Genomic DNA, 14939 nt, shown 5'->3' on the forward strand with positions numbered 1-14939 from the left:
CAGCCCCTGACTCCCAGAACAACTGTCTGCTCCACTTCTCCACTTCTTTGCTTCCTGCCGCCCTGCCGCTGACACTGGGCACAGAGACCATTCAGCGTTCCTCTGCTCCTCACCCACAACCCCCATTCCCTGCCTCACCGCAGCGCCTGAGAGAAGGATGGAGGTTCTCACCAGGCAGGTCACAGAGGGAGAGACAGGCTGGAACCAGGGGGCTTGGAACTGGAATCACAGCCATATCCAAACTCTGCTAGCATGCTCTGTGGCAGGATCGGATCCGATCGGTGCTTATTGTGTGCCAGGCCTTGCAAGGGCTCAACCCCAGTGCCTCTGGGCTCGGCAGTTTGTAGCCCCGGCGCCTCTGGGCTTGCCAATTTTTTTTTTACCACGTCAGAAAAAAAATTGCTTGAGCCCCAGCACATCTTTCATTACAAATGAAGAACTGGATCTGACATTCTGGGTCAGGCTCAGGCCCATCTGCACAGGCAGCCTCACTATGGCCGAGAACCAGTCATGCCAGGGCTTCAAACAAGGGGTCCCACAGCGCACAGCTGGGCTACACACCACAGTCAGCTTCTCGCCAAGTGGGCTGCTGATAAATGTCCAAGTGCTCTTAGGGACTCCAGGAAATGAAACCTGTCCACCAATGTATGTCTTGAACCTGTGCGATGCTGAGGGCCTCCCGTCTCCCACTTGAAGCCGGTCAGAACTGGGGATGTTCCACACGTCACCGGGTCAGGCCCACAAGTCCTGCCGGTCTGAGCTGAGGGCTGGGGGGAGGGAGCAGCAGCCCATACTGGGGCAGAAGGACATACACTACAGCAGAGCAAGGCACAGAAGACGGATGCGACGCATGTGGCCGTGTAACTGAACACAGACGTCATCAGTCTGTTATCTGGGCTGTGCACCATTAAACATGGACTCCCTGCTCTTGCCATGGCAGCGGTGCATCAGCAGCCCTTTTGTGCTCCAGTTGTGGAGGGTAGCGATGTGTACGCTCGCTATCTCCCGAGTGCATGCGATTTCTCCCGGAGACTTGTCATTTGTTCTTTCTTTGCTATTTTCCTTGAAATAAGTCGTCTAGATGGCCAAATACATGTTTGGCTTTGTGTGTGTGTGGAAACGTCACAGCAGCCAGCTGACACTCAGTGAGGTTTGGAGGTGTCCTTAACTGGGGAAAGCCAGCGACAAAGCGCTGGATCAATTGTTGTGAGAGGCGGGGACCAATCACTTCTAAGGGAGCTCTTGGACAGCGTGAGCTCAGACCACCCTGTCTGTGCACTGACAGTCTTCATAGCTATTGACTTGTATCCAATCTGCCTTTTTAGGGGCAGTGGAGAGGCTTGTCGGGGGGAAGCGCTGGCCATACCTGGGGAGAGTTAAAACCCTCTCCCTCAGCAGGGAGTCTTCAGCAGGTGTCTGGCTTCACTGAAGTGATTGCTGGGGAGCCCAGTCAGGGGCTGGATTCAGCTGGAGCTAATTGCTCATTACTGGGGAAACCAGGCACTATGAGAAGGGGGAGCAGGGGAGAGTCACTCTGTTATGAGGTTATGAGAGTCACTCTGTTCCCTGTGCCAGAGCTTGGCTTACCTGACCTGTCAGGTGTGTATGAGATGATCCATTATACGGCACGGAAGGCTTGTGTAGTTGATTTGAAAAAGCTACACGATAAGGTAAAAGTGCTGAAATAGTCATATGTAAAGGTCAGTTACTAAACCCACAGAAGAGTACAGTAGATAACTGAATTAGTAGGTTTGTAAATTCACAGACAGGAACATTCAGACACCACAATGAGTGAAATATTTCAAGATGATGAGTTTACTCTGGTTCTGGTCTAGTCCCAGCTGCTAGAAGGTGCTCCCCAACTCTGTGTTTTATTTGTAAGTTGGTATTTTGGCTTCTTCACCAATAACTTTCCGGCAGGAGGACGGTGTCTCCCTATTACATGGAATTTCATCTTCTCTGCTCTTCCTTCGCTTGAAGGAAACCAGCACCAGGGCAACAACAACAAAAATTGGCTTGCAAAAGGATAAAGCAGAATCAGTGGTGAACAGCCAGCAAAACAATAAAGAAACAGGCTGTCTCGTTCCAAGTGCTCGGTGACATCAGGCTGAACTCTTTAGATGCTGAGGAGTTAGCCCAATGCCATGTGAGTCGCTGCCCTGCAGAGCGCCAGGATGTGTGAGAAGGATTAACAGAGTGTTCTCCAGGCATGGATTAGTGTGTTACTGGGAGTGAGTCTGTGCAGTGTAAAGCAGTTGGTCATGCTACAACTTTACACACACACACACACACACACACAGAGTTGATTTTCTTACCCATTTTCTTAAAAAGAATCCACATCTATTCTATTGTTTCAAGACAGCAGCGTTCCTGTTTGTGCAATTATCAGAAGAAGGGAACCTCCCCTGGACAGGAATTCTCCCAAAAACTATAAATCCAGAGGAGCCAGCTCAGATATCTGAGGATTTGCTTCCGAACTGCACAGACCTGATCTTAGTCTCAGCAGCAAAGGGCTTGTCTGATTTCCATCTCCACTGCTCAGTGTCAGCCAGGTGAGGCAGCAGCCTGCTAAGAAAGTAATGCTCCAGGAGGAAGAGAATTCAGAACAGTGACCTCTTCCATTCAGCTGATCCCAGCGTTTTCCTGGGCTTTAGCAACTTCTGTTTAAGATAAATGGGTTCACACCATCCATTCCATAGGGGTGTGTTAAAAACAAATCTATGTCCAAGCCCAGCACTCTCTTCTCCTGGAGGTGAACGGAGGGGAGAGAGAAGGTAAAACGATCTGCTGAGCTAAAGGAGCTTTGCTGCAACAGCCTCAGGGCAGAAGGAAAGGAGAATGGCATCAGTGGTCAGTCACCTAATTTACTGCCATCCCCATCCCCACTCTAATGGCAAACTTAGCAGAGCAGGTTACCCCCAGTGTTAACTTCCTTACTGTATGGGAAGCCCATGGGAGTAGGTGCTGTTCTCCTTGCATGCACCGTACACTCCACGCCCTTGCAGTTGGCTTACTCCTGGTTTCAAATCAAATTGCAGGATGCATATTGTCATGTGCTGGGATGGAGGCGCATAAACCTCGGGCTGAATGATTAGTTCATGGATCTAGTGTCATTGCTTATTTTCCAGATTCAGTGAGATGAGCCCCACGTTAACAATAAATAACATAGAAACAGTTTAATGAGGTTTTTTTTCAGACTGTCCTTAGGAATGCGGTAGGATTAGTCAAAGTATGTGATCATTTCCCATAGCTGAAGTGGTTCTTATCGGAAGCACTGCTGTGTTGAGGACTTTGATAAAAAAAAAACTTATCGGACACATTGTAGAGATGAAATAGAAACAAAGGAGTGAAACCGCCACAAAAAGCAACGAGATCAGTGTTGTCACCAACTCATGATTTTATTGCAAATCTCGTCATGTTTGGGGGTTTCCTTGAAGACCGAGCTTCCGGAGACACCTGATCAGAGGAGAATCTCAGCTTTTGCTTTTCAGAATAATCCTCAGTATTCTTTAAAACATTCCTTTTAGAAAGCCGTCCTTCCCCAGCAACCCTACAAGACCAAACCAGTGTGAGCATTAAGGGATTGGATTTCTGGTTTTGCCCTTTAATTGCCACGCAGGGCACGTGGTATCTGGGCTCATGGAGCTTGCGTGGATGGGATGCTGTGGAGCATGACCAAGGGGATCATTGCTATGGATTTTCCCTATGTGCCTGGGCCCTAAAGTGTGGGACCGTCTAACGGGGACCCATCCACACAAGGGATCACACTTTCCAAACCTGTGAAACGACACTTTTCAGTACAAATCAGGTCTCTGCAGAGTGCCGGGCCTCTGAGCTGTGACCGAAGCAATAACAGGAAGCGTGTCGGGGAGTCAGTGAGGCTGAGAGCACCGGGGCTGTTTAGAGACACAAGAGTTGGGGTTTGACTGAGGTCAACTGAGAGGCAGTCAGGACCTCACAAGATTTAAGCCCTGAGAGACTCTATACAGACCAGCAGGTGGCAGTCTAAGACCGCCCAATAGCATTAGCAACACACCCCTCTGTAACTTGCGTCCCAAGGGAAGGGCTTTGGGAAGTTGAAGGCCTTAGGGCCCTAGAACTTGAGATAATTGTAGATCTCGCTAGACTATCTGGAGGCAGGGCCGGTCCTGGACCAAATGGCGCCCCCAGCGAGGAGTCTTCGGTGCCCCCATCTCCCCATCTGTTAAAGTTTTGATTTCTGTATTTTTATTGCATTTGTAGCCCATTTTACGACTTTGATGCATGATTAGCGTGCATGATTTATCCCTGTCATAAAAGACGATAAATTTGAACGCTAGGATCTCTAAATCTGTATTTATTGATGCCATATAAAAGCAAATGGGTTCGAAAGAGATCTCTTGAATATGTCCTTGTTTAGTCACTACTTACACTCTTCAGGTATTAAAACACAAGTACGCTTTCACAATTACACAAGAAAACAAGGTTCACAATAGCGCAGTTGGGCTCCAACTTCACCTCACTATGTTCTTATGTCTCACTGACTGACTGGTGATGCCCCGCCCCTTATATACCCGGGAGGACATGGCTGACAACACTCTTAGTTCTCAGAAAGTCTGGAAGGTTCCATGAGATTCTACAAAGGTCCAGAACATTCTAGGAGGTCAGTGAAAAATGAATCCACAGACAGCACACCTGAAACGTTTTACTTCAAACATTCTATTTTCTCCTTTGTTGCTAACAACAAAACCAGCCCCCCGAGGCCGACGCTCCCCAAACTCGGCACCCCAGGCAGTTGCCTGCCCTTAAATCTGGCACTGTCGAGAGGCTCTTTCCTTAGTGACAGCCTTGGAAATCCCCAACCTTAGCCCTGCAGCTGAGTCTGCCAGGGACTGCCATCCCCAATGGCTTGTTGCCACTCCCTCACTGACTACAAGGTGCTTCCTATATCGGGGTCAGATGGCTGGTAGGCAGGATGGAGTTTTCCAGGCTTTGATTTTCCCATGATGCCCTACCACTGAGTCGGAGAGCCAATAACAGCTGTGCAGAATTGCATAAAGGCTCGGCATGGTTCTGCTGAGGGAAATTTAAGCCGGGAGCATGGAGCAGGTGCCAGGGTGACTGAAGAGCTTCTCCTGGGTGCTTGAAATCTCTGCACAATTCTCTGGGCTCCTGTGATTGTTCTCCTGGGGGCATGGTGCACAGGTGAGGACACCCCGCTAGACCAGGCTTTGGGCCCAAGGCTCTTCTCTGGGACGTAAAGGCCCATGAGAGCTGAGGCTAACATTTGTGGCAATTGTGTGCGTGGTCTTGTTGTTGTAGGCGCCAGCTCCCAGCTCGTGGTGACTCAGCCGCTCTCAGTGTCAGAACCTCCAGGAACTAGGGTAAAGCTCTCCTGTGCTCTGAGCAATGGGTACAGCATCGGCAATGACAGGGTGCGATGGTACCAGCAGAAGTCGGGCAGTGCCCCACGGTTTGTGTACCACTATTACACCAGCGGTGACCAGGGCAGAGGCAGAGGCAGAGGGATCCCAGAGCGATTCACCATCTCCCCTGACTCCTCCAACAACCTCTGGAATTTCGTCATCTCTGGGGTGCAGGCAGAGGATGAGGCTGACTATTACTGCTATAGATGGGACAGTAAGCAAAAGGCCTATCACAGTGAGACATCCACCAGGGGAACTGAGATGAAAACTGCCTGCCTCTTGCACTGTGCCCTGCTCCAGCAGTAGGGTTTGAAGGAAGAATGGAAGAAATAAATGCCAAAGAAGTTACAGAGGCAGAGCAGGAGGAAGGATTCTGCCAGGGAAGGGGGCTTGTAACCCTGTATGGCTCAGACGATTCTCTGGTTCTGTCCCAAACCTTTGGCAAAGCAGGGCAGGGGAAGGTCACTGCTTTTGCGATTGAGTTCACTTGTTCACTGCCAGGAAAAAGGCTGCTCCTGGAAAGAGGGGAAGGAAAGCGACTGTCAAAGAAATATCCATCTTCCTGCAGGGCCTTCTGGTGCTCCATGCTAACAGGGAAAAGCTGGAAACCTTCTGCCTTCCTACCACCTCGACAAGGCACCAGGAGGGCTTCTAGAGCTCCCAGCATGTGATGCATGGGACAGAGGCTTCCTAGGGTGTTTGGGAGCCTTATCAAGAGGGAAGAGGAAGAGTGGGGCGCAGTACCTGGCAGTGATCAGGAAAGCTCTGGGGCTTTGAGAGAGAATTGGAGGTTTCCAGCCACAGACCCGTTTACCTCAGGTAGCTGAGCTCATCTGGATTCCTCACCATGGCCTGGGCCCCTCTGCTCCTCACGCTGCTCGCTGCCAGAGCTGCTGGTGTCCCAGAGCGTTTCACTGCTTCCATGTCTAGTAACACAGTGTCCTTGACCATCACTGGGGCCCTAGCAGAGGATGATGCTGGTTATTACTGTGCTGCTGGAGTGGGGGTGCTGAACCCAATGACGAGATTGGATGAGGAACAGAGAAAAATGCCCCATAGGTTGTGACAGGCTGGCAAATGTGTCTTACATACGACACTCTTGTTAATTCACCCCAGAATATTTGCCTCCTTCACAATGGCTGATATTCAACTTGTGATCCACTAAAACCCCCAGATCCTTCTCAGCAGCACTACTGCCTAGCCCATTATTCTCTAGAGAGAGTGGGCACCGCAGGCTGTGAAGGGACAGAGGAATTAGTGGTGATGGAGAATCCTAATCAAGAAAGGCCCCAGGACTGGCTGCTTGCTGGGCTAGAGGATAGAATCCACATGGGGCCATCTTTGCAGATATTTTCATGTGTTGCATCTGCTGGATGAAAGTGTCTCCACTCTCAAAACTGAGGGGCCCTAAGCAAGCCCTGAAGCTCTGGGACAATATGTGGAAGTCAAGATGACAGGAATGGACAGATTCAGCCTCTCCTCTACCCAATTATCAGCAGTTTAATAAACCCCTTGTGACCGGGGTCCCACAGGAGCCACACTGAGGTTACTCAATTAGGGTAAACTGCAAAGACTGGGGCAGACAATCCCCAAAGTCGGTGGTTTTTCCAGTACTTAGATCCACCATGGACTTGGGACCATGCAGGTTTGGAACTCCCTTTGGTGTGTCTGGGACCTGTCCCCGTCACTGATGGGATAATCTGGTCCCAAGAGTTCCTGGCTCCCAAACCTGTGCTTACTCCTCCAGACCGTGCAATAATCAATTTGGGGATTTGTTCATGCCACTAGATAAAACTTGATGGCAAAGAGAGCTGAAGACAGGGGTGTGTAAAGCACCTGGCACAATGGAACCATGGTCCTGTCTAGGTGTCTGGGTTTCACTGTAACACGTATTAGAATAATCTGGCATAATTTCATTAACCTCTGGAGAACGGAGTTCAAAGTGTGACCGATGTCAAAGTGAAAATCCGTTTGGTGGTTCCACCAGTGTCCCCTGTTATGCCCAGTAAAAATGACTGGAAATCTTGACACAACAGAGGCTCAGGACTGGAAGAGCAAAGAGTTGCTGGTAAAACTGGGCAGAGGTTTGTGGCTAGAACAACAGAGGCCTGAGAGGACAGGATTGCAATGGGAGAAGCAGGTTCTGAACATCCCCACGATGTGTCTTTCTGCACTCAGAGTGATCAGAGAGCGCAGGGTTATCCGGAGAGCAGAGAGCGGGCCTCTGCCTGCTCTGTGCTCTTAGCCCATTGGAACAACCTCCCTTGGGTTGGCTCTGCCCCTTTATGACAGAGCTCGGCCTGGAGAGAGCCATAGATTTGCATGAAGGGGCTGTTCTCCAGCTCTGGGGGTTTAAGAGAGAATCGGTGGGTTCCAGCCAGAGACCCGTTTGCCTCAGGAAGCCGAGCTTGTCTGGATCCACCATGGCCTGGGCCCCTCTGCTCCTCACGCTGCTCACTTACTGCATTGGTAAGGGGGGGTTGATTTGGTGAATGAAGCAAAATAAGAATTTATAACCAGCTGTCGCGCTGCTCTCTCTGCAGGCAGCGCTGAGAACGGCGGTTCTGCTCCGTGCTAGGGGGAGTTCTGATCAGCTTGTTTCCTATGTTTCAGGTTTCAGTTCCCAGCAGCTCCAGTCGCTGAAGACGTCCGAGTTAGTGTCTCCTGGAGGGACGGTGACCCTCTCCTGCAGCCTGAGCAGTGGGGCCATCACTGATGGCAACTACCCGCTCTGGGTTCAACAGAGACTGGGGAATGTTCCTCGGCTGATCATGTACAGCACAAGTACCAGGCCTTCGGGGATCCCAGAGCGTTTCACTGGCTCCAGATCGGGTAACACCATGTCCTTGACCATCACAGGGGCCCTGGTGGAGGATGATGCTGATTATTACTGTGCTGTGTGGACAGGGAGTGCTCACCACAGTGACACTGTCAGATGGGGAAGTGATACAAAAACCTCCCTCCCCACCTGTGTCCTGCTGGAAGCTGTGCTGGCTGCAGAGCCCAGGGTATGAGTGAGGTCTACCAGAGAGCTGAGCATCGCTCCCTGTGAAATCCACCTCCTCCCCCTCTGGACAGGGACAACTCTCTCCCTGCTCTCTGGATACACAGCGCAGGGGGATGACTGGTGCCTCTTATACTGACCGTGGGTCTGCTCCTGCTAGAACAGGGCAAAGCTTGCTGGGCACGTCAGTGTCGCTGCTTCTGGTTCAGAACCTGAGAGGGCATTGGACACGTAGATGAAGAGGAGAAAGAGATTAACTCCCACCCCTGTAAGGCCAGCTCCAGCCTACACCCAGCGCAGTCACTGTGAGCCGTTCCCTTGACTGCACGGACACCGGATTGGGCCCTTCATCTGTGCACTGGGGGTCGTAGTGGCAAAGAGAAGTGTTCTGGGCACTGAGTGAGCGGCAGTTTCTCTCCTTACAAACATCTCCATGGCACACAAACACAGCCCGGGGACTGGGGCCTCCCTTCTGGGACTTACCAATCAGAGTGGGACATCTGTCTGAAAGGTTAAAAACATCTGGGATGAATTCCCAGGTGTGGACGTGTAGCTGCCCTGGTATCACTGGAACGAGGGTGCTTTCTCCAGCTGAGAACGGACCCAGAGTGCCCAGTGCTGTGAATGTTTTATTATTTAGTTGATTCTTTCCCCCCTATTGCAGGCACCTACAAAACCTAAACTCTCAGCCCTAAATTATCGTGATAATGAATGAAATACACAATGAGCTGTCCAGGTAACCCCTGAGACTCTGATCCCATCCATCCATAGACAGGCACCAGCATGACCCCTCCTCCTGCCTCTCCAGCCCCCCAGTCTCCTCCCCAGCAACCTGGGGAAAAACCTGTGGCTGGGGCTTCACAGCATTGCTGGGAGACAATTCTCCTTTCGGAGAGGCTCCCATGTTCACAGTGCAGGCGACAACTCTCTGTTGGAGAATGGAAATGTGTATAGACAAGGATTATTGCTTCCTTGTTTCCTTGTGCTCCCCTGGCATGGCCACCTGTCTATGTGTCTCCACCTGACATCTCTTGTCTGCTGCACAGAGCGTGCGTTCTTTGGGTCAGGGTCCGCCATGTTGTTCTGGGTTTGTACAGGGCCTGGCACAATGGGGTCCTGTTCATGCCAGAGGCTCTAAGGTGCTACCGCAATGCAGGTAATCAATAATACTGTTCATGGCGTGAAGAGTCTCTCTTTTACTGCATTTCCTGCATAGCTCTTCCACACGGCCACTGACAGAGCCCCGGCAGCACAGCCCCTGTGCTCTGGGCTGAGCCCATAACGGTTCCCCCTGGGAGGAATCTTAGGCAAAGGAAAAGGTTTTGCCTAGGTCACAGACCTGTCATTTGGCCAGAAGAGGTCACTAGAGCTGCAGAAATCCCCAGGTATCTGGCGGTTCTGGTGGTTAGTTTGCCAGGCCTGGCTCCCCTCTCAGCAGGGGCGCTGGAACCATATTTATAGTGGCGATGCTGAGAGCCATTGAACCAAACTGTAAATCCTGCATAGAATGGAAACCACTTCAAGCCAGGTGGTGCGGCAGCCCCCGCAATCCCCCTAGTTCCAGCACCTATGACTCTCAGTCCACAGAACAGCGCAGTATTCAGTGGCTTTCGGTTGACTCTGAACACAGCTGACGGCTCTGCCTAGCCCGCGGTTCCCGTCCTGGGGGAGGGAGACTGGACCCAGAGGCATGTGATAATATTATAGTGGAGTTACAGTTACCCAGCCTCATTCCAGCTGGTTACCACAAGCAGACGGACAGAGGGGAAAGAGAAACAGAAAAGGAAAGAGAAGAAATAAGGAACAGGAGCTAGAAACTCCATCTGGGGCAGCCTGAGCTTCTGTGCAGCTTGAGCTTCTGTGATCAGTGACTGATCCCGCGACTCCTCTCTGAGCTCTCTCTGGTTGGGGCTGGTTTTGTGACCCTCGGTGGCCTGGTCCCAGTTTGAACTTGGCTTTTACTCATTTAGGGGCAAATTCTTCCCCCAGTATCCCAGACAGGTGCAGAAACTGGTCAGGCAGCAGAGCCTGAGAGATCCTGCCACGTGGAGGTGGCAGGAGACAGTGACACTGCCCAGATGCATTCCCCATTTCCCCATGGGCCCTGCCTGGGCTCCTCCATGCTCACATGCAGGGGGAGTTTGAGGTAGGGGCTGAAGCCATTGGTTCCGTGGCTATGGAGATCCACATTCAATTGCCCCAGGCAGGGGAGGTGCAATAGCTAGACAGGGGATTATGGAGCAGTTCTGCCCTTCCGTGGCAGGTGGGGGTAGGGAAGCGTCCATGCCCTCCCTGCACATGGGCTGTTTGCTCAGGTTGTGCCCAGCAACTAGGGGTTTCCCATAACAGGAGCGAGGGAGCGACTGGGCTGCAGGGGCCTGTTCATGCCAGAGACACTCCTTGTAATGCACTTGTGGAAGGGGTCAGGCAGGAGCCGCCTGTCGTGGGTGCTGAGCGATGTGTGTTCTACACCCCCAACCGATTCTCTCACCTCTCTATTTTCCGTTGTCCTCCAACCCACCCCCTGCCCATTGTGGTGCCATGTACATGTGCCCAGGGAGCCCCAGAGCTCTTTGTCCTCTGCCCCGCTGAGAAAGGGAGTGGGAGAGGCACATGCAGACCCCGTGAAGGCCAAATTACAGGAAGGAATCCTCAGCAACACCAGAACTCGCACCCATGTCTGATTAAACAAACATGAAAGCACTGATTCATTGGGAAAACTTCCATCCCTTCCAGCCATCTTTGCAGTGTCTTTGTGGCCATCGGGTAGGTGCTGTAAAAATTTAAAGCAGAAAGTACTTTACACTGAAGGAACCTACACTGCCTGAAATGGATACCAAACACCTTCACTTCCTTAATGAATAACTAAATATCAGTCTGAAAGGTTTTAAAGAGCAATGCAAACTTCTTCTATTGCTGAGAAGACAAACGGGGCTGGTAGCCCGGGACTGCGCTGCAGAGAGCCGTAGCCGTCAGACTTTTTATTACATCACTGGGCTGTAGCACACAATGGCTTACTGTGCTAATGGGCGTTCTGGAGACCTGGATTCAAATCCTGGTTGCATTTGGACTTTCAATGGTACAACGAGGAGCACTACCATAATCAGTTACTTCTTGTACGTGGCTGGACAAATATTAGGAATTCAGGGGTCTTTTTCCTTCTCTTCCTTAGATTTCTCCTCTTCTTCATTCTGCCTTGTTCCTCTGCTGACTCTTGATCCTCAACTTCTTTTGAATTTTTTTTCTTCTTCTCTAGAACATGCTCTCTAGCTAATGAGGAGGGAGTAGATTTGCATGAAGGGGCTGTTCTCCATCTCTGGGGGTTTAAGAGAGAATCGGAGGGTTGCAGCCACAGACCCATTTGCCTCAGGAAGCCAAGCTCATCTGGATTCCCACCATGGCCTGGGCCCCTCTGCTCCTCACGCTGCTCACTTACTGCGTTGGTAAGGGTGGAGGGTGGGGTTTCTCTGAATGGATCCCAAGACCAGGGGCTGATCACTAACTGGACTTTGGGTTGAAATCCCTGGGACTCGCTCTCTGATTTGGGAAGAACATTTCTCAGACAAGAGAGGCAGGTTGTGATTGGTTGGTTTCTGTTGCTCTCTCCAGGTTGGAGTTCCCAGAGTGCGCTGACTCAGACAAGCTCCACCATGGCAGTGAAACCGGGGGAGACAGCCGAGCTGCACTGCACGCTGCAAGGGGTGGATTTCATTAGTAAAAACCACCCATCCTGGTATCAGCAGAGATCAGGGAAGGCCCCTCGGTTACTGATCTATGAGTCTAGGAGCAGAGCCTCCGGGATCCCCGAGCGTTTCTCTGGTGAGACATATGGTAACAGGGCATCGTTAACCATCACTGGAGCCCAGGCCGAGGATGAGGCTGATTATTACTGTGCTGTGTGGACTGGGAGTGCTCCTCACAGTGACACTGTCAGATGGGGAACTGAGACGAAAACTCCCCTGTTGAACGAAGCCTTCCTTTTCGCTGCATAGCAGCTGCAGGCCAGGGTTTACTGTGCATGTCTCACTCTGATCTGGGGGGATGACTTCCTGTAGCGCTAACGAGGCAGTGACAGCCAGAGGTATATGGGTTATGAGACAGCCTCCCCCATTTTCCCATCTCTGCACTGGCTTCCCTCATTTACCCCCCATTCCTTTTCAGTTCCAGATCCCTATTCCGTCCCTTCTTAGTTCCTGCCCCCTTCTCTAGTCCCCCTTCAACTCCTTCTCAGATACCCGTAGAGACACCCCTTGTGAGTCACCTGCCCTTAGCAGCTGCCGTTGCCTCTCTGAGGCACCATGCACAATAATGGTCTCTGGTGGCCACAAGAGAACTGGCCACAGCCCAGCCAGACGTGTGAGATTCCGGTCGACGGGCGGGCGTGGCAGGGCTGCCAAAGGCTGACAGACAAGTAGAGGTGACACTTGGCAGCCCTGTCTTTCGCACTGGTGAGCAAATTCACAAAGGGCTTCCGTGGAGCTCTTCCTGATTTACACTGCAATGAGATCAGAGCCTGGCCAATCCACCCTAACACTACCCCAGCTAACGGGAGAGGGCTTCTTAGCTCTGCCTCACTCCTGAGAGACCTGCAAATGGTCATTGGAGAGAAAGACCCTGCATTGTTCTATGAACATTCAAACCTGTACTGGGCAACCCAACCCAACCCATCCCTTGAAGGATTTAACTCAGGAGTTGAACTGTGAATTTCATCAGCACTGCAGATTCGAACCAACCCTCAGAGCTAAGCGTCTGGAGCTCGTGGCCTGTGGAATGAAATTTGGTGTGACTGCAGCAGGACGCCGTCCCAGAGCAGATCCCGACTAGAGCCCAGCATTGAGAACACCCTGGATCAGCACCAGGGAACAGGGGTTTGCTCAAGCGTGCGTGACGCAGGCCACGGCCATGAGCGTGCACTGAGGACCTACGTGAGCACAGCGGAAGGAGGAGCTACAGACAGGGTAGCTGAGGATTAGGAGGGCTCAGTTTTATTAATGTGGCTGTACAGAGGGGTGACTCGTAACTCCAGCCCTCCGTGCCGGTAACAGTCGGTCGCTCCCCCTGACGTAGCAGAAATGGGCTACTCTGTGGAGATGCACAGAGAAGCTGTGAGCTTGGCAGGAGCTCTGCTCTTGGGACCGGCGCCTAGAGCCTGTGGAGGTCACTGAAAAGACTCCCCTTGATTTCCGTGGGCGTTGGATGAGGTCTTTGGAGCAGAGGGTACCAGCAGCAGGAACAACAGTCTCACCAGGGAAAGACACCAGTCATCAGAGTTATAAGGTTCTTGGGTCCCAAGGCCTCCCTCCATCCCCCACCGTCCATGCTTAAATCGTGACATGGACCATGAGCGATCCCTCCCGAGATGGCTCCTTCCCTGAGCTGCTCAGAGCTGTGCCCAGGGTGCGATTGGAACAGAGAGCGCAGGGCATCAGTCCCCTCCGCTGTGCAGACGCAGGGCCTGGCAGCACCCTGCTCTCCGAACATGCCCCCGGCCCACCTTAAGAGTCGCCAGGTCTTAATATCTCATTTCAACCTCCCCTGCTGCAGATTAAGTCATTCACTCCTTGTCCTACCGTGAATGGACACGGAGAACAATTAATCACCATCCTCTTTATAACACCCCTTAACATATTTGAAGGCTGTTATCAGGGTTCCCACCATAGTCATCTTTTCTTGTGCCCATTTTATTTACCTTGCCTCATCGGTATGTTTCTCCAGCTTTTAACATTTGTGTTGCTCTTCTCCGGTTTGTTTGCATCTTTCTTAAAGTGAGGTGCCCAACACTGGATACAAGTGCCAAATGGAGCCGAACAATTCTCTCCTGTGTCTTCAATACAACACTCCTGTTAATTCACCCCAGAACGATATTTGCCTTTTTCATAATTGCATCATGTTGGCACATATTCAATTGGTGATGGACTATAACCACCAGGTCCTTGTGAGCAGGATTCCTGCCGAGCCAGTTATTTCCCAGAGACAGTGGGCACAGCAGACCTGTGAAGAGAAAGAGGGGTCAACTGTGATGGAGAATCCCCTGGGATAAATGTGTCTGTGACTGGCTACGTGCAGGGCTAGAGGAGAGGAATCCACATGGGCCGTCTGCAGATATTTTCATTTGTTGCATCTGCTGAATGAAAGTCTTTCCACTCTCAGAACTGAGGCAGCCAAGTCCTGAAGCTCTGGGAGAATAGTTGGAAGTCATGGCTACAGGAATGGCCGGATTCAACTTTTCCTCCAGCCAATGACGGGAAATTTAATAAACTCCTTTTCCTTAGAACTGTAGGATGAGTTATTCCAGCAGCAGCCCCTCTCTCCTCCTCACAGAGGCTTCCATGCACTCTAGGGCTGCCAGCTAAGAAGCTTAAAACAGCTCCATCCATTACTCACTGTTCCTCTCTTGCGTAACAAGCCTCTGAGGGACACCCCAGAAGAAGGCTATTTTGATTGTGTGAACCATGTGTTAACAGAGAGCTGGTCTCAGTGATACGTGCTGCCCATTCACAATTATACAGACCGTGGTGACTTTCCTTGGC

The sequence above is a fragment of the Lepidochelys kempii genome, chromosome 15 (assembly GCF_965140285.1).
Source record: "Lepidochelys kempii isolate rLepKem1 chromosome 15, rLepKem1.hap1, whole genome shotgun sequence".
NCBI lineage: Eukaryota > Metazoa > Chordata > Testudines > Cheloniidae > Lepidochelys > Lepidochelys kempii.